At 46.6% G+C, this 23,816-nt stretch overlaps 15 non-coding genes and 1 pseudogene across 15 annotated transcripts; all 16 read left to right on the top strand.

Annotated features, from left to right (window-relative positions):
* The first annotated feature begins 260 nt into the window (after positions 1-260).
* Positions 261-450, top strand: LOC142273971 (U2 spliceosomal RNA). Its single transcript, XR_012738356.1, has one exon. It is a non-coding gene; the product is annotated as a U2 spliceosomal RNA (small nuclear RNA).
* A 1,387-nt stretch (positions 451-1,837) lies between these two features.
* On the top strand, positions 1,838-2,028 carry LOC142273968 (U2 spliceosomal RNA). The gene has a single exon (XR_012738353.1). It is a non-coding gene; the product is annotated as a U2 spliceosomal RNA (small nuclear RNA).
* Positions 2,029-3,415: 1,387 nt separating this feature from the next.
* Positions 3,416-3,606, top strand: LOC142273967 (U2 spliceosomal RNA). Its single transcript, XR_012738352.1, has one exon. It is a non-coding gene; the product is annotated as a U2 spliceosomal RNA (small nuclear RNA).
* A 1,387-nt stretch (positions 3,607-4,993) lies between these two features.
* Positions 4,994-5,184, top strand: LOC142273966 (U2 spliceosomal RNA). The gene has a single exon (XR_012738351.1). It is a non-coding gene; the product is annotated as a U2 spliceosomal RNA (small nuclear RNA).
* A 1,387-nt stretch (positions 5,185-6,571) lies between these two features.
* Positions 6,572-6,762, top strand: LOC142273965 (U2 spliceosomal RNA). Its single transcript, XR_012738350.1, has one exon. It is a non-coding gene; the product is annotated as a U2 spliceosomal RNA (small nuclear RNA).
* A 1,388-nt stretch (positions 6,763-8,150) lies between these two features.
* Positions 8,151-8,341, top strand: LOC142273963 (U2 spliceosomal RNA). The gene has a single exon (XR_012738349.1). It is a non-coding gene; the product is annotated as a U2 spliceosomal RNA (small nuclear RNA).
* A 1,387-nt stretch (positions 8,342-9,728) lies between these two features.
* LOC142273962 (U2 spliceosomal RNA) lies at positions 9,729-9,919 on the top strand. The gene has a single exon (XR_012738348.1). It is a non-coding gene; the product is annotated as a U2 spliceosomal RNA (small nuclear RNA).
* A 1,387-nt stretch (positions 9,920-11,306) lies between these two features.
* On the top strand, positions 11,307-11,497 carry LOC142273961 (U2 spliceosomal RNA). The gene has a single exon (XR_012738347.1). It is a non-coding gene; the product is annotated as a U2 spliceosomal RNA (small nuclear RNA).
* Positions 11,498-12,884: 1,387 nt separating this feature from the next.
* LOC142273960 (U2 spliceosomal RNA) lies at positions 12,885-13,075 on the top strand. Its single transcript, XR_012738346.1, has one exon. It is a non-coding gene; the product is annotated as a U2 spliceosomal RNA (small nuclear RNA).
* A 1,387-nt stretch (positions 13,076-14,462) lies between these two features.
* On the top strand, positions 14,463-14,589 carry LOC142273976 (U2 spliceosomal RNA; annotated as a pseudogene).
* Positions 14,590-15,273: 684 nt separating this feature from the next.
* Positions 15,274-15,469, top strand: LOC142273974 (U2 spliceosomal RNA). Its single transcript, XR_012738359.1, has one exon. It is a non-coding gene; the product is annotated as a U2 spliceosomal RNA (small nuclear RNA).
* Positions 15,470-16,856: 1,387 nt separating this feature from the next.
* Positions 16,857-17,047, top strand: LOC142273959 (U2 spliceosomal RNA). The gene has a single exon (XR_012738345.1). It is a non-coding gene; the product is annotated as a U2 spliceosomal RNA (small nuclear RNA).
* Positions 17,048-18,434: 1,387 nt separating this feature from the next.
* Positions 18,435-18,625, top strand: LOC142273958 (U2 spliceosomal RNA). Its single transcript, XR_012738344.1, has one exon. It is a non-coding gene; the product is annotated as a U2 spliceosomal RNA (small nuclear RNA).
* A 1,387-nt stretch (positions 18,626-20,012) lies between these two features.
* Positions 20,013-20,203, top strand: LOC142273956 (U2 spliceosomal RNA). The gene has a single exon (XR_012738342.1). It is a non-coding gene; the product is annotated as a U2 spliceosomal RNA (small nuclear RNA).
* Positions 20,204-21,590: 1,387 nt separating this feature from the next.
* Positions 21,591-21,781, top strand: LOC142273955 (U2 spliceosomal RNA). Its single transcript, XR_012738341.1, has one exon. It is a non-coding gene; the product is annotated as a U2 spliceosomal RNA (small nuclear RNA).
* Positions 21,782-23,168: 1,387 nt separating this feature from the next.
* On the top strand, positions 23,169-23,359 carry LOC142273954 (U2 spliceosomal RNA). The gene has a single exon (XR_012738340.1). It is a non-coding gene; the product is annotated as a U2 spliceosomal RNA (small nuclear RNA).
* The last annotated feature ends 457 nt before the right edge of the window (positions 23,360-23,816 follow it).

Here is a 23,816-nt window from a genome sequence, read left to right as displayed (position 1 = left end):
TCGTGAATTGGAAAGACTGCAAGGGGGAGGGGAGTTGCTTGCGCCCTAAAGGAGGAGTTATTCAGATTCATTGCAGTGGGCGGCGGCTGCAAAACGCACCATTCTTCTTGTTTTGGCTCTGCAAAGCAGCCTTTTCAAGGGTTGGCTTGGGTGACAAAATGTCTTGTGTAGGCGTGGGTTTGTCTCCCTCTCGCTCTCTCTCCCTAAGATGTGTCCGGCATAGGCCAGGGTGCCACTCGAGGCCCAAACCAATTCTGGTTATCGCTTCTCGGCCTTTTGGCTAAGATCAAGTGTAGTATCTGTTCTTATCAGTTTAATATCTGATACGTCCCCTATCTGGGGACCATATATTAAATGGATTTTTAGAACAGGGAGATGGAAAAAGAGCTTGCTCTGTCACTCCACGCATTGACCTGGTATTGCAGTACCTCCAGGAACGGTGCACCCCTTCTTAACCCAGTTTCCAAAAGCAGAACTCAATTCACCTGATTCATATTAGCCCGATTTAATGAATTGGAAGAAAGCATACGTCTTCATATGCACCTCAATTTGGCCCATTCACTTTTCACACTTCCTCCTTTTGTTTTTTATCTTTCACACTTTTGACTTTCTTTATTCATCCAAATAGCAAACTCATCACCACTCAACCTGACCAACTCGGCTATGTCCCCGTGCTGCAGTTCTCTGTCTTATCTAGATCATTTGCAATTGAATGGAATAGATCCCTTTTGGACAAAGTGGATTCACCTGCTGCTGCAGTGACCACAGGTGTGATAACATCTAGAATTGGCATCTGGTGCGATCTCTCCGCTTCCACTCCAAAGAAAGTTACCTGTTTATTCCTATCATGCATTGGTTTTTGGGGTTTTCTTTGAGTAATGATGATCTCTTTAGTAGTCTGTTGGCGCCCTCTCCTGGAGGAATAGTTTGCTTGCTCTTGGACATTCTAAAAGAGAGGTCATGATAGACATTGAGCTTCTGAGCTCAATTGGGGACAGTCATGGGTGATGAATGTTTGCAACCTACTGCGAAGCCTCATACCGCAATATAAGGAACGTCAAATACTAAGAAAGGGCGGCCTATGAAAGAATTACTACTTTCAATAAGTACACTTAAACGGCTAATTGGGAATAGAAAAACTGTAAAAAGCCCTCTGAGAAAGCCCCCCTCTAACCTTTGATAGTAAGCTTTTCTGTAGTCTGCCTGTTGATGTATTTTCCGTTTGAACTGTGCACAACATGAAGAGACGGAACACTGGCGGCTTGTCACAATGCCCCCCGATGACATCACAATAGCGCTGCTGCCTAGAAAACAAGCTGCGCAGAAGAAGTTGTTCTTTGGGTGGGAGGGTGGGCTAGTGGAAGGAGGGGGCAATCTCTTTTTTTCCCGGGTGGTAGGGGGATGACAGGAGAAGGGAAGCGGGTGGTGAGAAAGGTACAGAGGGCAGGGTTTGGGGGCTGGGAAGGAAAGGGAAAAGATTAGGGTTTGGGGATGATGAAAGGGCTTTCTACGGGTAAGGATGGCAAAGGGTGGCAGTGACGGAAAGTCAGGCAACCTGTCCTGTCCGTCTTTTTGTATCGTGAATTGGAAAGACTGCAAGGGGGAGGGGAGTTGCTTGCGCCCTAAAGGAGGAGTTATTCAGATTCATTGCAGTGGGCGGCGGCTGCAAAACGCACCATTCTTCTTGTTTTGGCTCTGCAAAGCAGCCTTTTCAAGGGTTGGCTTGGGTGACAAAATGTCTTGTGTAGGCGTGGGTTTGTCTCCCTCTCGCTCTCTCTCCCTAAGATGTGTCCGGCATAGGCCAGGGTGCCACTCGAGGCCCAAACCAATTCTGGTTATCGCTTCTCGGCCTTTTGGCTAAGATCAAGTGTAGTATCTGTTCTTATCAGTTTAATATCTGATACGTCCCCTATCTGGGGACCATATATTAAATGGATTTTTAGAACAGGGAGATGGAAAAAGAGCTTGCTCTGTCCACTCCACGCATTGACCTGGTATTGCAGTACCTCCAGGAACGGTGCACCCCTTCTTAACCCAGTTTCCAAAAGCAGAACTCAATTCACCTGATTCATATTAGCCCGATTTAATGAATTGGAAGAAAGCATACGTCTTCATATGCACCTCAATTTGGCCCATTCACTTTTCACACTTCCTCCTTTTGTTTTTTATCTTTCACACTTTTGACTTTCTTTATTCATCCAAATAGCAAACTCATCACCACTCAACCTGACCAACTCGGCTATGTCCCCGTGCTGCAGTTCTCTGTCTTATCTAGATCATTTGCAATTGAATGGAATAGATCCCTTTTGGACAAAGTGGATTCACCTGCTGCTGCAGTGACCACAGGTGTGATAACATCTAGAATTGGCATCTGGTGCGATCTCTCCGCTTCCACTCCAAAGAAAGTTACCTGTTTATTCCTATCATGCATTGGTTTTTGGGGTTTTCTTTGAGTAATGATGATCTCTTTAGTAGTCTGTTGGCGCCCTCTCCTGGAGGAATAGTTTGCTTGCTCTTGGACATTCTAAAAGAGAGGTCATGATAGACATTGAGCTTCTGAGCTCAATTGGGGACAGTCATGGGTGATGAATGTTTGCAACCTACTGCGAAGCCTCATACCGCAATATAAGGAACGTCAAATACTAAGAAAGGGCGGCCTATGAAAGAATTACTACTTTCAATAAGTACACTTAAACGGCTAATTGGGAATAGAAAAACTGTAAAAAGCCCTCTGAGAAAGCCCCCCTCTAACCTTTGATAGTAAGCTTTTCTGTAGTCTGCCTGTTGATGTATTTTCCGTTTGAACTGTGCACAACATGAAGAGACGGAACACTGGCGGCTTGTCACAATGCCCCCCGATGACATCACAATAGCGCTGCTGCCTAGAAAACAAGCTGCGCAGAAGAAGTTGTTCTTTGGGTGGGAGGGTGGGCTAGTGGAAGGAGGGGGCAATCTCTTTTTTTCCCGGGTGGTAGGGGGATGACAGGAGAAGGGAAGCGGGTGGTGAGAAAGGTACAGAGGGCAGGGTTTGGGGGCTGGGAAGGAAAGGGAAAAGATTAGGGTTTGGGGATGATGAAAGGGCTTTCTACGGGTAAGGATGGCAAAGGGTGGCAGTGACGGAAAGTCAGGCAACCTGTCCTGTCCGTCTTTTTGTATCGTGAATTGGAAAGACTGCAAGGGGGAGGGGAGTTGCTTGCGCCCTAAAGGAGGAGTTATTCAGATTCATTGCAGTGGGCGGCGGCTGCAAAACGCACCATTCTTCTTGTTTTGGCTCTGCAAAGCAGCCTTTTCAAGGGTTGGCTTGGGTGACAAAATGTCTTGTGTAGGCGTGGGTTTGTCTCCCTCTCGCTCTCTCTCCCTAAGATGTGTCCGGCATAGGCCAGGGTGCCACTCGAGGCCCAAACCAATTCTGGTTATCGCTTCTCGGCCTTTTGGCTAAGATCAAGTGTAGTATCTGTTCTTATCAGTTTAATATCTGATACGTCCCCTATCTGGGGACCATATATTAAATGGATTTTTAGAACAGGGAGATGGAAAAAGAGCTTGCTCTGTCCACTCCACGCATTGACCTGGTATTGCAGTACCTCCAGGAACGGTGCACCCCTTCTTAACCCAGTTTCCAAAAGCAGAACTCAATTCACCTGATTCATATTAGCCCGATTTAATGAATTGGAAGAAAGCATACGTCTTCATATGCACCTCAATTTGGCCCATTCACTTTTCACACTTCCTCCTTTTGTTTTTTATCTTTCACACTTTTGACTTTCTTTATTCATCCAAATAGCAAACTCATCACCACTCAACCTGACCAACTCGGCTATGTCCCCGTGCTGCAGTTCTCTGTCTTATCTAGATCATTTGCAATTGAATGGAATAGATCCCTTTTGGACAAAGTGGATTCACCTGCTGCTGCAGTGACCACAGGTGTGATAACATCTAGAATTGGCATCTGGTGCGATCTCTCCGCTTCCACTCCAAAGAAAGTTACCTGTTTATTCCTATCATGCATTGGTTTTTGGGGTTTTCTTTGAGTAATGATGATCTCTTTAGTAGTCTGTTGGCGCCCTCTCCTGGAGGAATAGTTTGCTTGCTCTTGGACATTCTAAAAGAGAGGTCATGATAGACATTGAGCTTCTGAGCTCAATTGGGGACAGTCATGGGTGATGAATGTTTGCAACCTACTGCGAAGCCTCATACCGCAATATAAGGAACGTCAAATACTAAGAAAGGGCGGCCTATGAAAGAATTACTACTTTCAATAAGTACACTTAAACGGCTAATTGGGAATAGAAAAACTGTAAAAAGCCCTCTGAGAAAGCCCCCCTCTAACCTTTGATAGTAAGCTTTTCTGTAGTCTGCCTGTTGATGTATTTTCCGTTTGAACTGTGCACAACATGAAGAGACGGAACACTGGCGGCTTGTCACAATGCCCCCCGATGACATCACAATAGCGCTGCTGCCTAGAAAACAAGCTGCGCAGAAGAAGTTGTTCTTTGGGTGGGAGGGTGGGCTAGTGGAAGGAGGGGGCAATCTCTTTTTTTCCCGGGTGGTAGGGGGATGACAGGAGAAGGGAAGCGGGTGGTGAGAAAGGTACAGAGGGCAGGGTTTGGGGGCTGGGAAGGAAAGGGAAAAGATTAGGGTTTGGGGATGATGAAAGGGCTTTCTACGGGTAAGGATGGCAAAGGGTGGCAGTGACGGAAAGTCAGGCAACCTGTCCTGTCCGTCTTTTTGTATCGTGAATTGGAAAGACTGCAAGGGGGAGGGGAGTTGCTTGCGCCCTAAAGGAGGAGTTATTCAGATTCATTGCAGTGGGCGGCGGCTGCAAAACGCACCATTCTTCTTGTTTTGGCTCTGCAAAGCAGCCTTTTCAAGGGTTGGCTTGGGTGACAAAATGTCTTGTGTAGGCGTGGGTTTGTCTCCCTCTCGCTCTCTCTCCCTAAGATGTGTCCGGCATAGGCCAGGGTGCCACTCGAGGCCCAAACCAATTCTGGTTATCGCTTCTCGGCCTTTTGGCTAAGATCAAGTGTAGTATCTGTTCTTATCAGTTTAATATCTGATACGTCCCCTATCTGGGGACCATATATTAAATGGATTTTTAGAACAGGGAGATGGAAAAAGAGCTTGCTCTGTCCACTCCACGCATTGACCTGGTATTGCAGTACCTCCAGGAACGGTGCACCCCTTCTTAACCCAGTTTCCAAAAGCAGAACTCAATTCACCTGATTCATATTAGCCCGATTTAATGAATTGGAAGAAAGCATACGTCTTCATATGCACCTCAATTTGGCCCATTCACTTTTCACACTTCCTCCTTTTGTTTTTTATCTTTCACACTTTTGACTTTCTTTATTCATCCAAATAGCAAACTCATCACCACTCAACCTGACCAACTCGGCTATGTCCCCGTGCTGCAGTTCTCTGTCTTATCTAGATCATTTGCAATTGAATGGAATAGATCCCTTTTGGACAAAGTGGATTCACCTGCTGCTGCAGTGACCACAGGTGTGATAACATCTAGAATTGGCATCTGGTGCGATCTCTCCGCTTCCACTCCAAAGAAAGTTACCTGTTTATTCCTATCATGCATTGGTTTTTGGGGTTTTCTTTGAGTAATGATGATCTCTTTAGTAGTCTGTTGGCGCCCTCTCCTGGAGGAATAGTTTGCTTGCTCTTGGACATTCTAAAAGAGAGGTCATGATAGACATTGAGCTTCTGAGCTCAATTGGGGACAGTCATGGGTGATGAATGTTTGCAACCTACTGCGAAGCCTCATACCGCAATATAAGGAACGTCAAATACTAAGAAAGGGCGGCCTATGAAAGAATTACTACTTTCAATAAGTACACTTAAACGGCTAATTGGGAATAGAAAAACTGTAAAAAGCCCTCTGAGAAAGCCCCCCTCTAACCTTTGATAGTAAGCTTTTCTGTAGTCTGCCTGTTGATGTATTTTCCGTTTGAACTGTGCACAACATGAAGAGACGGAACACTGGCGGCTTGTCACAATGCCCCCCGATGACATCACAATAGCGCTGCTGCCTAGAAAACAAGCTGCGCAGAAGAAGTTGTTCTTTGGGTGGGAGGGTGGGCTAGTGGAAGGAGGGGGCAATCTCTTTTTTTCCCGGGTGGTAGGGGGATGACAGGAGAAGGGAAGCGGGTGGTGAGAAAGGTACAGAGGGCAGGGTTTGGGGGCTGGGAAGGAAAGGGAAAAGATTAGGGTTTGGGGATGATGAAAGGGCTTTCTACGGGTAAGGATGGCAAAGGGTGGCAGTGACGGAAAGTCAGGCAACCTGTCCTGTCCGTCTTTTTGTATCGTGAATTGGAAAGACTGCAAGGGGGAGGGGAGTTGCTTGCGCCCTAAAGGAGGAGTTATTCAGATTCATTGCAGTGGGCGGCGGCTGCAAAACGCACCATTCTTCTTGTTTTGGCTCTGCAAAGCAGCCTTTTCAAGGGTTGGCTTGGGTGACAAAATGTCTTGTGTAGGCGTGGGTTTGTCTCCCTCTCGCTCTCTCTCCCTAAGATGTGTCCGGCATAGGCCAGGGTGCCACTCGAGGCCCAAACCAATTCTGGTTATCGCTTCTCGGCCTTTTGGCTAAGATCAAGTGTAGTATCTGTTCTTATCAGTTTAATATCTGATACGTCCCCTATCTGGGGACCATATATTAAATGGATTTTTAGAACAGGGAGATGGAAAAAGAGCTTGCTCTGTCCACTCCACGCATTGACCTGGTATTGCAGTACCTCCAGGAACGGTGCACCCCTTCTTAACCCAGTTTCCAAAAGCAGAACTCAATTCACCTGATTCATATTAGCCCGATTTAATGAATTGGAAGAAAGCATACGTCTTCATATGCACCTCAATTTGGCCCATTCACTTTTCACACTTCCTCCTTTTGTTTTTTATCTTTCACACTTTTGACTTTCTTTATTCATCCAAATAGCAAACTCATCACCACTCAACCTGACCAACTCGGCTATGTCCCCGTGCTGCAGTTCTCTGTCTTATCTAGATCATTTGCAATTGAATGGAATAGATCCCTTTTGGACAAAGTGGATTCACCTGCTGCTGCAGTGACCACAGGTGTGATAACATCTAGAATTGGCATCTGGTGCGATCTCTCCGCTTCCACTCCAAAGAAAGTTACCTGTTTATTCCTATCATGCATTGGTTTTTGGGGTTTTCTTTGAGTAATGATGATCTCTTTAGTAGTCTGTTGGCGCCCTCTCCTGGAGGAATAGTTTGCTTGCTCTTGGACATTCTAAAAGAGAGGTCATGATAGACATTGAGCTTCTGAGCTCAATTGGGGACAGTCATGGGTGATGAATGTTTGCAACCTACTGCGAAGCCTCATACCGCAATATAAGGAACGTCAAATACTAAGAAAGGGCGGCCTATGAAAGAATTACTACTTTCAATAAGTACACTTAAACGGCTAATTGGGAATAGAAAAACTGTAAAAAGCCCTCTGAGAAAGCCCCCCTCTAACCTTTGATAGTAAGCTTTTCTGTAGTCTGCCTGTTGATGTATTTTCCGTTTGAACTGTGCACAACATGAAGAGACGGAACACTGGCGGCTTGTCACAATGCCCCCCGATGACATCACAATAGCGCTGCTGCCTAGAAAACAAGCTGCGCAGAAGAAGTTGTTCTTTGGGTGGGAGGGTGGGCTAGTGGAAGGAGGGGGCAATCTCTTTTTTTCCCGGGTGGTAGGGGGATGACAGGAGAAGGGAAGCGGGGTGGTGAGAAAGGTACAGAGGGCAGGGTTTGGGGGCTGGGAAGGAAAGGGAAAAGATTAGGGTTTGGGGATGATGAAAGGGCTTTCTACGGGTAAGGATGGCAAAGGGTGGCAGTGACGGAAAGTCAGGCAACCTGTCCTGTCCGTCTTTTTGTATCGTGAATTGGAAAGACTGCAAGGGGGAGGGGAGTTGCTTGCGCCCTAAAGGAGGAGTTATTCAGATTCATTGCAGTGGGCGGCGGCTGCAAAACGCACCATTCTTCTTGTTTTGGCTCTGCAAAGCAGCCTTTTCAAGGGTTGGCTTGGGTGACAAAATGTCTTGTGTAGGCGTGGGTTTGTCTCCCTCTCGCTCTCTCTCCCTAAGATGTGTCCGGCATAGGCCAGGGTGCCACTCGAGGCCCAAACCAATTCTGGTTATCGCTTCTCGGCCTTTTGGCTAAGATCAAGTGTAGTATCTGTTCTTATCAGTTTAATATCTGATACGTCCCCTATCTGGGGACCATATATTAAATGGATTTTTAGAACAGGGAGATGGAAAAAGAGCTTGCTCTGTCCACTCCACGCATTGACCTGGTATTGCAGTACCTCCAGGAACGGTGCACCCCTTCTTAACCCAGTTTCCAAAAGCAGAACTCAATTCACCTGATTCATATTAGCCCGATTTAATGAATTGGAAGAAAGCATACGTCTTCATATGCACCTCAATTTGGCCCATTCACTTTTCACACTTCCTCCTTTTGTTTTTTATCTTTCACACTTTTGACTTTCTTTATTCATCCAAATAGCAAACTCATCACCACTCAACCTGACCAACTCGGCTATGTCCCCGTGCTGCAGTTCTCTGTCTTATCTAGATCATTTGCAATTGAATGGAATAGATCCCTTTTGGACAAAGTGGATTCACCTGCTGCTGCAGTGACCACAGGTGTGATAACATCTAGAATTGGCATCTGGTGCGATCTCTCCGCTTCCACTCCAAAGAAAGTTACCTGTTTATTCCTATCATGCATTGGTTTTTGGGGTTTTCTTTGAGTAATGATGATCTCTTTAGTAGTCTGTTGGCGCCCTCTCCTGGAGGAATAGTTTGCTTGCTCTTGGACATTCTAAAAGAGAGGTCATGATAGACATTGAGCTTCTGAGCTCAATTGGGGACAGTCATGGGTGATGAATGTTTGCAACCTACTGCGAAGCCTCATACCGCAATATAAGGAACGTCAAATACTAAGAAAGGGCGGCCTATGAAAGAATTACTACTTTCAATAAGTACACTTAAACGGCTAATTGGGAATAGAAAAACTGTAAAAAGCCCTCTGAGAAAGCCCCCCTCTAACCTTTGATAGTAAGCTTTTCTGTAGTCTGCCTGTTGATGTATTTTCCGTTTGAACTGTGCACAACATGAAGAGACGGAACACTGGCGGCTTGTCACAATGCCCCCCGATGACATCACAATAGCGCTGCTGCCTAGAAAACAAGCTGCGCAGAAGAAGTTGTTCTTTGGGTGGGAGGGTGGGCTAGTGGAAGGAGGGGGCAATCTCTTTTTTTCCCGGGTGGTAGGGGGATGACAGGAGAAGGGAAGCGGGTGGTGAGAAAGGTACAGAGGGCAGGGTTTGGGGGCTGGGAAGGAAAGGGAAAAGATTAGGGTTTGGGGATGATGAAAGGGCTTTCTACGGGTAAGGATGGCAAAGGGTGGCAGTGACGGAAAGTCAGGCAACCTGTCCTGTCCGTCTTTTTGTATCGTGAATTGGAAAGACTGCAAGGGGGAGGGGAGTTGCTTGCGCCCTAAAGGAGGAGTTATTCAGATTCATTGCAGTGGGCGGCGGCTGCAAAACGCACCATTCTTCTTGTTTTGGCTCTGCAAAGCAGCCTTTTCAAGGGTTGGCTTGGGTGACAAAATGTCTTGTGTAGGCGTGGGTTTGTCTCCCTCTCGCTCTCTCTCCCTAAGATGTGTCCGGCATAGGCCAGGGTGCCACTCGAGGCCCAAACCAATTCTGGTTATCGCTTCTCGGCCTTTTGGCTAAGATCAAGTGTAGTATCTGTTCTTATCAGTTTAATATCTGATACGTCCCCTATCTGGGGACCATATATTAAATGGATTTTTAGAACAGGGAGATGGAAAAAGAGCTTGCTCTGTCCACTCCACGCATTGACCTGGTATTGCAGTACCTCCAGGAACGGTGCACCCCTTCTTAACCCAGTTTCCAAAAGCAGAACTCAATTCACCTGATTCATATTAGCCCGATTTAATGAATTGGAAGAAAGCATACGTCTTCATATGCACCTCAATTTGGCCCATTCACTTTTCACACTTCCTCCTTTTGTTTTTTATCTTTCACACTTTTGACTTTCTTTATTCATCCAAATAGCAAACTCATCACCACTCAACCTGACCAACTCGGCTATGTCCCCGTGCTGCAGTTCTCTGTCTTATCTAGATCATTTGCAATTGAATGGAATAGATCCCTTTTGGACAAAGTGGATTCACCTGCTGCTGCAGTGACCACAGGTGTGATAACATCTAGAATTGGCATCTGGTGCGATCTCTCCGCTTCCACTCCAAAGAAAGTTACCTGTTTATTCCTATCATGCATTGGTTTTTGGGGTTTTCTTTGAGTAATGATGATCTCTTTAGTAGTCTGTTGGCGCCCTCTCCTGGAGGAATAGTTTGCTTGCTCTTGGACATTCTAAAAGAGAGGTCATGATAGACATTGAGCTTCTGAGCTCAATTGGGGACAGTCATGGGTGATGAATGTTTGCAACCTACTGCGAAGCCTCATACCGCAATATAAGGAACGTCAAATACTAAGAAAGGGCGGCCTATGAAAGAATTACTACTTTCAATAAGTACACTTAAACGGCTAATTGGGAATAGAAAAACTGTAAAAAGCCCTCTGAGAAAGCCCCCCTCTAACCTTTGATAGTAAGCTTTTCTGTAGTCTGCCTGTTGATGTATTTTCCGTTTGAACTGTGCACAACATGAAGAGACGGAACACTGGCGGCTTGTCACAATGCCCCCCGATGACATCACAATAGCGCTGCTGCCTAGAAAACAAGCTGCGCAGAAGAAGTTGTTCTTTGGGTGGGAGGGTGGGCTAGTGGAAGGAGGGGGCAATCTCTTTTTTTCCCGGGTGGTAGGGGGATGACAGGAGAAGGGAAGCGGGTGGTGAGAAAGGTACAGAGGGCAGGGTTTGGGGGCTGGGAAGGAAAGGGAAAAGATTAGGGTTTGGGGATGATGAAAGGGCTTTCTACGGGTAAGGATGGCAAAGGGTGGCAGTGACGGAAAGTCAGGCAACCTGTCCTGTCCGTCTTTTTGTATCGTGAATTGGAAAGACTGCAAGGGGGAGGGGAGTTGCTTGCGCCCTAAAGGAGGAGTTATTCAGATTCATTGCAGTGGGCGGCGGCTGCAAAACGCACCATTCTTCTTGTTTTGGCTCTGCAAAGCAGCCTTTTCAAGGGTTGGCTTGGGTGACAAAATGTCTTGTGTAGGCGTGGGTTTGTCTCCCTCTCGCTCTCTCTCCCTAAGATGTGTCCGGCATAGGCCAGGGTGCCACTCGAGGCCCAAACCAATTCTGGTTATCGCTTCTCGGCCTTTTGGCTAAGATCAAGTGTAGTATCTGTTCTTATCAGTTTAATATCTGATACGTCCCCTATCTGGGGACCATATATTAAATGGATTTTTAGAACAGGGAGATGGAAAAAGAGCTTGCTCTGTCCACTCCACGCATTGACCTGGTATTGCAGTACCTCCAGGAACGGTGCACCCCTTCTTAACCCAGTTTCCAAAAGCAGAACTCAATTCACCTGATTCATATTAGCCCGATTTAATGAATTGGAAGAAAGCATACGTCTTCATATGCACCTCAATTTGGCCCATTCACTTTTCACACTTCCTCCTTTTGTTTTTTATCTTTCACACTTTTGACTTTCTTTATTCATCCAAATAGCAAACTCATCACCACTCAACCTGACCAACTCGGCTATGTCCCCGTGCTGCAGTTCTCTGTCTTATCTAGATCATTTGCAATTGAATGGAATAGATCCCTTTTGGACAAAGTGGATTCACCTGCTGCTGCAGTGACCACAGGTGTGATAACATCTAGAATTGGCATCTGGTGCGATCTCTCCGCTTCCACTCCAAAGAAAGTTACCTGTTTATTCCTATCATGCATTGGTTTTTGGGGTTTTCTTTGAGTAATGATGATCTCTTTAGTAGTCTGTTGGCGCCCTCTCCTGGAGGAATAGTTTGCTTGCTCTTGGACATTCTAAAAGAGAGGTCATGATAGACATTGAGCTTCTGAGCTCAATTGGGGACAGTCATGGGTGATGAATGTTTGCAACCTACTGCGAAGCCTCATACCGCAATATAAGGAACGTCAAATACTAAGAAAGGGCGGCCTATGAAAGAATTACTACTTTCAATAAGTACACTTAAACGGCTAATTGGGAATAGAAAAACTGTAAAAAGCCCTCTGAGAAAGCCCCCCTCTAACCTTTGATAGTAAGCTTTTCTGTAGTCTGCCTGTTGATGTATTTTCCGTTTGAACTGTGCACAACATGAAGAGACGGAACACTGGCGGCTTGTCACAATGCCCCCCGATGACATCACAATAGCGCTGCTGCCTAGAAAACAAGCTGCGCAGAAGAAGTTGTTCTTTGGGTGGGAGGGTGGGCTAGTGGAAGGAGGGGGCAATCTCTTTTTTTCCCGGGTGGTAGGGGGATGACAGGAGAAGGGAAGCGGGTGGTGAGAAAGGTACAGAGGGCAGGGTTTGGGGGCTGGGAAGGAAAGGGAAAAGATTAGGGTTTGGGGATGATGAAAGGGCTTTCTACGGGTAAGGATGGCAAAGGGTGGCAGTGACGGAAAGTCAGGCAACCTGTCCTGTCCGTCTTTTTGTATCGTGAATTGGAAAGACTGCAAGGGGGAGGGGAGTTGCTTGCGCCCTAAAGGAGGAGTTATTCAGATTCATTGCAGTGGGCGGCGGCTGCAAAACGCACCATTCTTCTTGTTTTGGCTCTGCAAAGCAGCCTTTTCAAGGGTTGGCTTGGGTGACAAAATGTCTTGTGTAGGCGTGGGTTTGTCTCCCTCTCGCTCTCTCTCCCTAAGATGTGTCCGGCATAGGCCAGGGTGCCACTCGAGGCCCAAACCAATTCTGGTTATCGCTTCTCGGCCTTTTGGCTAAGATCAAGTGTAGTATCTGTTCTTATCAGTTTAATATCTGATACGTCCCCTATCTGGGGACCATATATTAAATGGATTTTTAGAACAGGGAGATGGAAAAAGAGCTTGCTCTGTCCACTCCACGCATTGACCTGGTATTGCAGTACCTCCAGGAACGGTGCACCCCTTCTTAACCCAGTTTCCAAAAGCAGAACTCAATTCACCTGATTCATATTAGCCCGATTTAATGAATTGGAAGAAAGCATACGTCTTCATATGCACCTCAATTTGGCCCATTCACTTTTCACACTTCCTCCTTTTGTTTTTTATCTTTCACACTTTTGACTTTCTTTATTCATCCAAATAGCAAACTCATCACCACTCAACCTGACCAACTCGGCTATGTCCCCGTGCTGCAGTTCTCTGTCTTATCTAGATCATTTGCAATTGAATGGAATAGATCCCTTTTGGACAAAGTGGATTCACCTGCTGCTGCAGTGACCACAGGTGTGATAACATCTAGAATTGGCATCTGGTGCGATCTCTCCGCTTCCACTCCAAAGAAAGTTACCTGTTTATTCCTATCATGCATTGGTTTTTGGGGTTTTCTTTGAGTAATGATGATCTCTTTAGTAGTCTGTTGGCGCCCTCTCCTGGAGGAATAGTTTGCTTGCTCTTGGACATTCTAAAAGAGAGGTCATGATAGACATTGAGCTTCTGAGCTCAATTGGGGACAGTCATGGGTGATGAATGTTTGCAACCTACTGCGAAGCCTCATACCGCAATATAAGGAACGTCAAATACTAAGAAAGGGCGGCCTATGAAAGAATTACTACTTTCAATAAGTACACTTAAACGGCTAATTGGGAATAGAAAAACTGTAAAAAGCCCTCTGAGAAAGCCCCCCTCTAACCTTTGATAGTAAGCTTTTCTGTAGTCTGCCTGTTGATGTATTTTCCGTTTGAACTGTGCACAACATGAAGAGACGGAACACTGGCGGCTTGTCACAATGCCCCCCGATGACATCACAATAGCGCTGCTGCCTAGAAAACAAGCTGCGCAGAAGAAGTTGTTCTTTGGGTGGGAGGGTGGGCTAGTGGAAGGAGGGGGCAATCTCTTTTTTTCCCGGGTGGTAGGGGGATGACAGGAGAAGGGAAGCGGGTGGTGAGAAAGGTACAGAGGGCAGGGTTTGGGGGCTGGGAAGGAAAGGGAAAAGATTAGGGTTTGGGGATGATGAAAGGGCTTTCTACGGGTAAGGATGGCAAAGGGTGGCAGTGACGGAAAGTCAGGCAACCTGTCCTGTCCGTCTTTTTGTATCGTGAATTGGAAAGACTGCAAGGGGGAGGGGAGTTGCTTGCGCCCTAAAGGAGGAGTTATTCAGATTCATTGCAGTGGGCGGCGGCTGCAAAACGCACCATTCTTCTTGTTTTGGCTCTGCAAAGCAGCCTTTTCAAGGGTTGGCTTGGGTGACAAAATGTCTTGTGTAGGCGTGGGTTTGTCTCCCTCTCGCTCTCTCTCCCTAAGATGTGTCCGGCATAGGCCAGGGTGCCACTCGAGGCCCAAACCAATTCTGGTTATCGCTTCTCGGCCTTTTGGCTAAGATCAAGTGTAGTATCTGTGAGGCTCGGCAGATGCAATGCACACTGGAAGGTTGCGCTTGCTAGTACTCTTGATGTATAGTATATTCATCTAGAGGAAAACATGGCCCTACCAGGATCGAGGCTATTAGACTGAGTAAGTGTGGGGGCTATGGTGCAATGTGCCCCAGGACTGACGACCCTGGAGTGAGTCTGAGCTTGCTGGCTTGGGACCCCGGCGAGCCTTGGGCTCTGTAGCACACCGTACCTTGCCCTTTCATACTTTCTGAGCATATTGCTCTATCCCGGCCTTCTGGCTAGGAAGGGAAATTTTTATAATCATGGTCGGAGGTCCGTTCAGCTTTGGGCTGAGAAACCAACACCCGGTTGGAGGTCTTGGTCAGCTTCGGCTGAGAAACCAACACCCGGTTGGAGGTCTGGGTCAGCTTCGGCTGAGAAACCAACACCCGGTTGGAGGTCCGGGTCAGCTTCGGCTGAGAAACCAACACCCGGTTGGAGGTCCGGTTAGCCTTGGGCTGAGAAACCAACACCGGTTGACGGTCCGGGCAGTTTCGGCTGCGAAACCAACAACTAGTAGCTCTCTACTCCACTTGGGTAAGATGCCTGGGTGGACGCTGGGAGCAACGACAAGGCTCAACCAGGCTTCGGCTTGGGGGAGCACCGAAGATCCCTGACCCTTGCTGTGGCCTTCTGGCTCGGAGGGACGGGGTTGATTTTTGGGGACCCTCTCCTCACGGAGGGGTCCACACGAATCCTAGCCTTTGCACTGTTTTTGGTGTGACTTCGGTCATGCATTTTTTGCGGTGCTTTGGAAAGCTTCATTAAATCAAAATCTGTTCTTATCAGTTTAATATCTGATACGTCCCCTATCTGGGGACCATATATTAAATGGATTTTTAGAACAGGGAGATGGAAAAAGAGCTTGCTCTGTCCACTCCACGCATTGACCTGGTATTGCAGTACCTCCAGGAACGGTGCACCCCTTCTTAACCCAGTTTCCAAAAGCAGAACTCAATTCACCTGATTCATATTAGCCCGATTTAATGAATTGGAAGAAAGCATACGTCTTCATATGCACCTCAATTTGGCCCATTCACTTTTCACACTTCCTCCTTTTGTTTTTTATCTTTCACACTTTTGACTTTCTTTATTCATCCAAATAGCAAACTCATCACCACTCAACCTGACCAACTCGGCTATGTCCCCGTGCTGCAGTTCTCTGTCTTATCTAGATCATTTGCAATTGAATGGAATAGATCCCTTTTGGACAAAGTGGATTCACCTGCTGCTGCAGTGACCACAGGTGTGATAACATCTAGAATTGGCATCTGGTGCGATCTCTCCGCTTCCACTCCAAAGAAAGTTACCTGTTTATTCCTATCATGCATTGGTTTTTGGGGTTTTCTTTGAGTAATGATGATCTCTTTAGTAGTCTGTTGGCGCCCTCTCCTGGAGGAATAGTTTGCTTGCTCTTGGACATTCTAAAAGAGAGGTCATGATAGACATTGAGCTTCTGAGCTCAATTGGGGACAGTCATGGGTGATGAATGTTTGCAACCTACTGCGAAGCCTCATACCGCAATATAAGGAACGTCAAATACTAAGAAAGGGCGGCCTATGAAAGAATTACTACTTTCAATAAGTACACTTAAACGGCTAATTGGGAATAGAAAAACTGTAAAAAGCCCTCTGAGAAAGCCCCCCTCTAACCTTTGATAGTAAGCTTTTCTGTAGTCTGCCTGTTGATGTATTTTCCGTTTGAACTGTGCACAACATGAAGAGACGGAACACTGGCGGCTTGTCACAATGCCCCCCGATGACATCACAATAGCGCTGCTGCCTAGAAAACAAGCTGCGCAGAAGAAGTTGTTCTTTGGGTGGGAGGGTGGGCTAGTGGAAGGAGGGGGCAATCTCTTTTTTTCCCGGGTGGTAGGGGGATGACAGGAGAAGGGAAGCGGGTGGTGAGAAAGGTACAGAGGGCAGGGTTTGGGGGCTGGGAAGGAAAGGGAAAAGATTAGGGTTTGGGGATGATGAAAGGGCTTTCTACGGGTAAGGATGGCAAAGGGTGGCAGTGACGGAAAGTCAGGCAACCTGTCCTGTCCGTCTTTTTGTATCGTGAATTGGAAAGACTGCAAGGGGGAGGGGAGTTGCTTGCGCCCTAAAGGAGGAGTTATTCAGATTCATTGCAGTGGGCGGCGGCTGCAAAACGCACCATTCTTCTTGTTTTGGCTCTGCAAAGCAGCCTTTTCAAGGGTTGGCTTGGGTGACAAAATGTCTTGTGTAGGCGTGGGTTTGTCTCCCTCTCGCTCTCTCTCCCTAAGATGTGTCCGGCATAGGCCAGGGTGCCACTCGAGGCCCAAACCAATTCTGGTTATCGCTTCTCGGCCTTTTGGCTAAGATCAAGTGTAGTATCTGTTCTTATCAGTTTAATATCTGATACGTCCCCTATCTGGGGACCATATATTAAATGGATTTTTAGAACAGGGAGATGGAAAAAGAGCTTGCTCTGTCCACTCCACGCATTGACCTGGTATTGCAGTACCTCCAGGAACGGTGCACCCCTTCTTAACCCAGTTTCCAAAAGCAGAACTCAATTCACCTGATTCATATTAGCCCGATTTAATGAATTGGAAGAAAGCATACGTCTTCATATGCACCTCAATTTGGCCCATTCACTTTTCACACTTCCTCCTTTTGTTTTTTATCTTTCACACTTTTGACTTTCTTTATTCATCCAAATAGCAAACTCATCACCACTCAACCTGACCAACTCGGCTATGTCCCCGTGCTGCAGTTCTCTGTCTTATCTAGATCATTTGCAATTGAATGGAATAGATCCCTTTTGGACAAAGTGGATTCACCTGCTGCTGCAGTGACCACAGGTGTGATAACATCTAGAATTGGCATCTGGTGCGATCTCTCCGCTTCCACTCCAAAGAAAGTTACCTGTTTATTCCTATCATGCATTGGTTTTTGGGGTTTTCTTTGAGTAATGATGATCTCTTTAGTAGTCTGTTGGCGCCCTCTCCTGGAGGAATAGTTTGCTTGCTCTTGGACATTCTAAAAGAGAGGTCATGATAGACATTGAGCTTCTGAGCTCAATTGGGGACAGTCATGGGTGATGAATGTTTGCAACCTACTGCGAAGCCTCATACCGCAATATAAGGAACGTCAAATACTAAGAAAGGGCGGCCTATGAAAGAATTACTACTTTCAATAAGTACACTTAAACGGCTAATTGGGAATAGAAAAACTGTAAAAAGCCCTCTGAGAAAGCCCCCCTCTAACCTTTGATAGTAAGCTTTTCTGTAGTCTGCCTGTTGATGTATTTTCCGTTTGAACTGTGCACAACATGAAGAGACGGAACACTGGCGGCTTGTCACAATGCCCCCCGATGACATCACAATAGCGCTGCTGCCTAGAAAACAAGCTGCGCAGAAGAAGTTGTTCTTTGGGTGGGAGGGTGGGCTAGTGGAAGGAGGGGGCAATCTCTTTTTTTCCCGGGTGGTAGGGGGATGACAGGAGAAGGGAAGCGGGTGGTGAGAAAGGTACAGAGGGCAGGGTTTGGGGGCTGGGAAGGAAAGGGAAAAGATTAGGGTTTGGGGATGATGAAAGGGCTTTCTACGGGTAAGGATGGCAAAGGGTGGCAGTGACGGAAAGTCAGGCAACCTGTCCTGTCCGTCTTTTTGTATCGTGAATTGGAAAGACTGCAAGGGGGAGGGGAGTTGCTTGCGCCCTAAAGGAGGAGTTATTCAGATTCATTGCAGTGGGCGGCGGCTGCAAAACGCACCATTCTTCTTGTTTTGGCTCTGCAAAGCAGCCTTTTCAAGGGTTGGCTTGGGTGACAAAATGTCTTGTGTAGGCGTGGGTTTGTCTCCCTCTCGCTCTCTCTCCCTAAGATGTGTCCGGCATAGGCCAGGGTGCCACTCGAGGCCCAAACCAATTCTGGTTATCGCTTCTCGGCCTTTTGGCTAAGATCAAGTGTAGTATCTGTTCTTATCAGTTTAATATCTGATACGTCCCCTATCTGGGGACCATATATTAAATGGATTTTTAGAACAGGGAGATGGAAAAAGAGCTTGCTCTGTCCACTCCACGCATTGACCTGGTATTGCAGTACCTCCAGGAACGGTGCACCCCTTCTTAACCCAGTTTCCAAAAGCAGAACTCAATTCACCTGATTCATATTAGCCCGATTTAATGAATTGGAAGAAAGCATACGTCTTCATATGCACCTCAATTTGGCCCATTCACTTTTCACACTTCCTCCTTTTGTTTTTTATCTTTCACACTTTTGACTTTCTTTATTCATCCAAATAGCAAACTCATCACCACTCAACCTGACCAACTCGGCTATGTCCCCGTGCTGCAGTTCTCTGTCTTATCTAGATCATTTGCAATTGAATGGAATAGATCCCTTTTGGACAAAGTGGATTCACCTGCTGCTGCAGTGACCACAGGTGTGATAACATCTAGAATTGGCATCTGGTGCGATCTCTCCGCTTCCACTCCAAAGAAAGTTACCTGTTTATTCCTATCATGCATTGGTTTTTGGGGTTTTCTTTGAGTAATGATGATCTCTTTAGTAGTCTGTTGGCGCCCTCTCCTGGAGGAATAGTTTGCTTGCTCTTGGACATTCTAAAAGAGAGGTCATGATAGACATTGAGCTTCTGAGCTCAATTGGGGACAGTCATGGGTGATGAATGTTTGCAACCTACTGCGAAGCCTCATACCGCAATATAAGGAACGTCAAATACTAAGAAAGGGCGGCCTATGAAAGAATTACTACTTTCAATAAGTACACTTAAACGGCTAATTGGGAATAGAAAAACTGTAAAAAGCCCTCTGAGAAAGCCCCCCTCTAACCTTTGATAGTAAGCTTTTCTGTAGTCTGCCTGTTGATGTATTTTCCGTTTGAACTGTGCACAACATGAAGAGACGGAACACTGGCGGCTTGTCACAATGCCCCCCGATGACATCACAATAGCGCTGCTGCCTAGAAAACAAGCTGCGCAGAAGAAGTTGTTCTTTGGGTGGGAGGGTGGGCTAGTGGAAGGAGGGGGCAATCTCTTTTTTTCCCGGGTGGTAGGGGGATGACAGGAGAAGGGAAGCGGGTGGTGAGAAAGGTACAGAGGGCAGGGTTTGGGGGCTGGGAAGGAAAGGGAAAAGATTAGGGTTTGGGGATGATGAAAGGGCTTTCTACGGGTAAGGATGGCAAAGGGTGGCAGTGACGGAAAGTCAGGCAACCTGTCCTGTCCGTCTTTTTGTATCGTGAATTGGAAAGACTGCAAGGGGGAGGGGAGTTGCTTGCGCCCTAAAGGAGGAGTTATTCAGATTCATTGCAGTGGGCGGCGGCTGCAAAACGCACCATTCTTCTTGTTTTGGCTCTGCAAAGCAGCCTTTTCAAGGGTTGGCTTGGGTGACAAAATGTCTTGTGTAGGCGTGGGTTTGTCTCCCTCTCGCTCTCTCTCCCTAAGATGTGTCCGGCATAGGCCAGGGTGCCACTCGAGGCCCAAACCAATTCTGGTTATCGCTTCTCGGCCTTTTGGCTAAGATCAAGTGTAGTATCTGTTCTTATCAGTTTAATATCTGATACGTCCCCTATCTGGGGACCATATATTAAATGGATTTTTAGAACAGGGAGATGGAAAAAGAGCTTGCTCTGTCCACTCCACGCATTGACCTGGTATTGCAGTACCTCCAGGAACGGTGCACCCCTTCTTAACCCAGTTTCCAAAAGCAGAACTCAATTCACCTGATTCATATTAGCCCGATTTAATGAATTGGAAGAAAGCATACGTCTTCATATGCACCTCAATTTGGCCCATTCACTTTTCACACTTCCTCCTTTTGTTTTTTATCTTTCACACTTTTGACTTTCTTTATTCATCCAAATAGCAAACTCATCACCACTCAACCTGACCAACTCGGCTATGTCCCCGTGCTGCAGTTCTCTGTCTTATCTAGATCATTTGCAATTGAATGGAATAGATCCCTTTTGGACAAAGTGGATTCACCTGCTGCTGCAGTGACCACAGGTGTGATAACATCTAGAATTGGCATCTGGTGCGATCTCTCCGCTTCCACTCCAAAGAAAGTTACCTGTTTATTCCTATCATGCATTGGTTTTTGGGGTTTTCTTTGAGTAATGATGATCTCTTTAGTAGTCTGTTGGCGCCCTCTCCTGGAGGAATAGTTTGCTTGCTCTTGGACATTCTAAAAGAGAGGTCATGATAGACATTGAGCTTCTGAGCTCAATTGGGGACAGTCATGGGTGATGAATGTTTGCAACCTACTGCGAAGCCTCATACCGCAATATAAGGAACGTCAAATACTAAGAAAGGGCGGCCTATGAAAGAATTACTACTTTCAATAAGTACACTTAAACGGCTAATTGGGAATAGAAAAACTGTAAAAAGCCCTCTGAGAAAGCCCCCCTCTAACCTTTGATAGTAAGCTTTTCTGTAGTCTGCCTGTTGATGTATTTTCCGTTTGAACTGTGCACAACATGAAGAGACGGAACACTGGCGGCTTGTCACAATGCCCCCCGATGACATCACAATAGCGCTGCTGCCTAGAAAACAAGCTGCGCAGAAGAAGTTGTTCTTTGGGTGGGAGGGTGGGCTAGTGGAAGGAGGGGGCAATCTCTTTTTTTCCCGGGTGGTAGGGGGATGACAGGAGAAGGGAAGCGGGTGGTGAGAAAGGTACAGAGGGCAGGGTTTGGGGGCTGGGAAGGAAAGGGAAAAGATTAGGGTTTGGGGATGATGAAAGGGCTTTCTACGGGTAAGGATGGCAAAGGGTGGCAGTGACGGAAAGTCAGGCAACCTGTCCTGTCCGTCTTTTTGTATCGTGAATTGGAAAGACTGCAAGGGGGAGGGGAGTTGCTTGCGCCCTAAAGGAGGAGTTATTCAGATTCATTGCAGTGGGCGGCGGCTGCAAAACGCACCATTCTTCTTGTTTTGGCTCTGCAAAGCAGCCTTTTCAAGGGTTGGCTTGGGTGACAAAATGTCTTGTGTAGGCGTGGGTTTGTCTCCCTCTCGCTCTCTCTCCCTAAGATGTGTCCGGCATAGGCCAGGGTGCCACTCGAGGCCCAAACCAATTCTGGTTATCGCTTCTCGGCCTTTTGGCTAAGATCAAGTGTAGTATCTGTTCTTATCAGTTTAATATCTGATACGTCCCCTATCTGGGGACCATATATTAAATGGATTTTTAGAACAGGGAGATGGAAAAAGAGCTTGCTCTGTCCACTCCACGCATTGACCTGGTATTGCAGTACCTCCAGGAACGGTGCACCCCTTCTTAACCCAGTTTCCAAAAGCAGAACTCAATTCACCTGATTCATATTAGCCCGATTTAATGAATTGGAAGAAAGCATACGTCTTCATATGCACCTCAATTTGGCCCATTCACTTTTCACACTTCCTCCTTTTGTTTTTTATCTTTCACACTTTTGACTTTCTTTATTCATCCAAATAGCAAACTCATCACCACTCAACCTGACCAACTCGGCTATGTCCCCGTGCTGCAGTTCTCTGTCTTATCTAGATCATTTGCAATTGAATGGAATAGATCCCTTTTGGACAAAGTGGATTCACCTGCTGCTGCAGTGACCACAGGTGTGATAACATCTAGAATTGGCATCTGGTGCGATCTCTCCGCTTCCACTCCAAAGAAAGTTACCTGTTTATTCCTATCATGCATTGGTTTTTGGGGTTTTCTTTGAGTAATGATGATCTCTTTAGTAGTCTGTTGGCGCCCTCTCCTGGAGGAATAGTTTGCTTGCTCTTGGACATTCTAAAAGAGAGGTCATGATAGACATTGAGCTTCTGAGCTCAATTGGGGACAGTCATGGGTGATGAATGTTTGCAACCTACTGCGAAGCCTCATACCGCAATATAAGGAACGTCAAATACTAAGAAAGGGCGGCCTATGAAAGAATTACTACTTTCAATAAGTACACTTAAACGGCTAATTGGGAATAGAAAAACTGTAAAAAGCCCTCTGAGAAAGCCCCCCTCTAACCTTTGATAGTAAGCTTTTCTGTAGTCTGCCTGTTGATGTATTTTCCGTTTGAACTGTGCACAACATGAAGAGACGGAACACTGGCGGCTTGTCACAATGCCCCCCGATGACATCACAATAGCGCTGCTGCCTAGAAAACAAGCTGCGCAGAAGAAGTTGTTCTTTGGGTGGGAGGGTGGGCTAGTGGAAGGAGGGGGCAATCTCTTTTTTTCCCGGGTGGTAGGGGGATGACAGGAGAAGGGAAGCGGGTGGTGAGAAAGGTACAGAGGGCAGGGTTTGGGGGCTGGGAAGGAAAGGGAAAAGATTAGGGTTTGGGGATGATGAAAGGGCTTTCTACGGGTAAGGATGGCAAAGGGTGGCAGTGACGGAAAGTCAGGCAACCTGTCCTGTCCGTCTTTTTGTATCGTGAATTGGAAAGACTGCAAGGGGGAGGGGAGTTGCTTGCGCCCTAAAGGAGGAGTTATTCAGATTCATTGCAGTGGGCGGCGGCTGCAAAACGCACCATTCTTCTTGTTTTGGCTCTGCAAAGCAGCCTTTTCAAGGGTTGGCTTGGGTGACAAAATGTCTTGTGTAGGCGTGGGTTTGTCTCCCTCTCGCTCTCTCTCCCTAAGATGTGTCCGGCATAGGCCAGGGTGCCACTCGAGGCCCAAACCAATTCTGGTTATCGCTTCTCGGCCTTTTGGCTAAGATCAAGTGTAGTATCTGTTCTTATCAGTTTAATATCTGATACGTCCCCTATCTGGGGACCATATATTAAATGGATTTTTAGAACAGGGAGATGGAAAAAGAGCTTGCTCTGTCCACTCCACGCATTGACCTGGTATTGCAGTACCTCCAGGAACGGTGCACCCCTTCTTAACCCAGTTTCCAAAAGCAGAACTCAATTCACCTGATTCATATTAGCCCGATTTAATGAATTGGAAGAAAGCATACGTCTTCATATGCACCTCAATTTGGCCCATTCACTTTTCACACTTCCTCCTTTTGTTTTTTATCTTTCACACTTTTGACTTTCTTTATTCATCCAAATAGCAAACTCATCACCACTCAACCTGACCAACTCGGCTATGTCCCCGTGCTGCAGTTCTCTGTCTTATCTAGATCATTTGCAATTGAATGGAATAGATCCCTTTTGGACAAAGTGGATTCACCTGCTGCTGCAGTGACCACAGGTGTGATAACATCTAGAATTGGCATCTGGTGCGATCTCTCCGCTTCCACTCCAAAGAAAGTTACCTGTTTATTCCTATCATGCATTGGTTTTTGGGGTTTTCTTTGAGTAATGATGATCTCTTTAGTAGTCTGTTGGCG

Source organism: Anomaloglossus baeobatrachus, unplaced genomic scaffold (genome assembly GCF_048569485.1).
Source record: "Anomaloglossus baeobatrachus isolate aAnoBae1 unplaced genomic scaffold, aAnoBae1.hap1 Scaffold_3660, whole genome shotgun sequence".
NCBI lineage: Eukaryota > Metazoa > Chordata > Amphibia > Anura > Aromobatidae > Anomaloglossus > Anomaloglossus baeobatrachus.
Note: the sequence above shows the minus strand (reverse complement) of the source record. Positions and strands in the feature narration are given on the sequence as shown.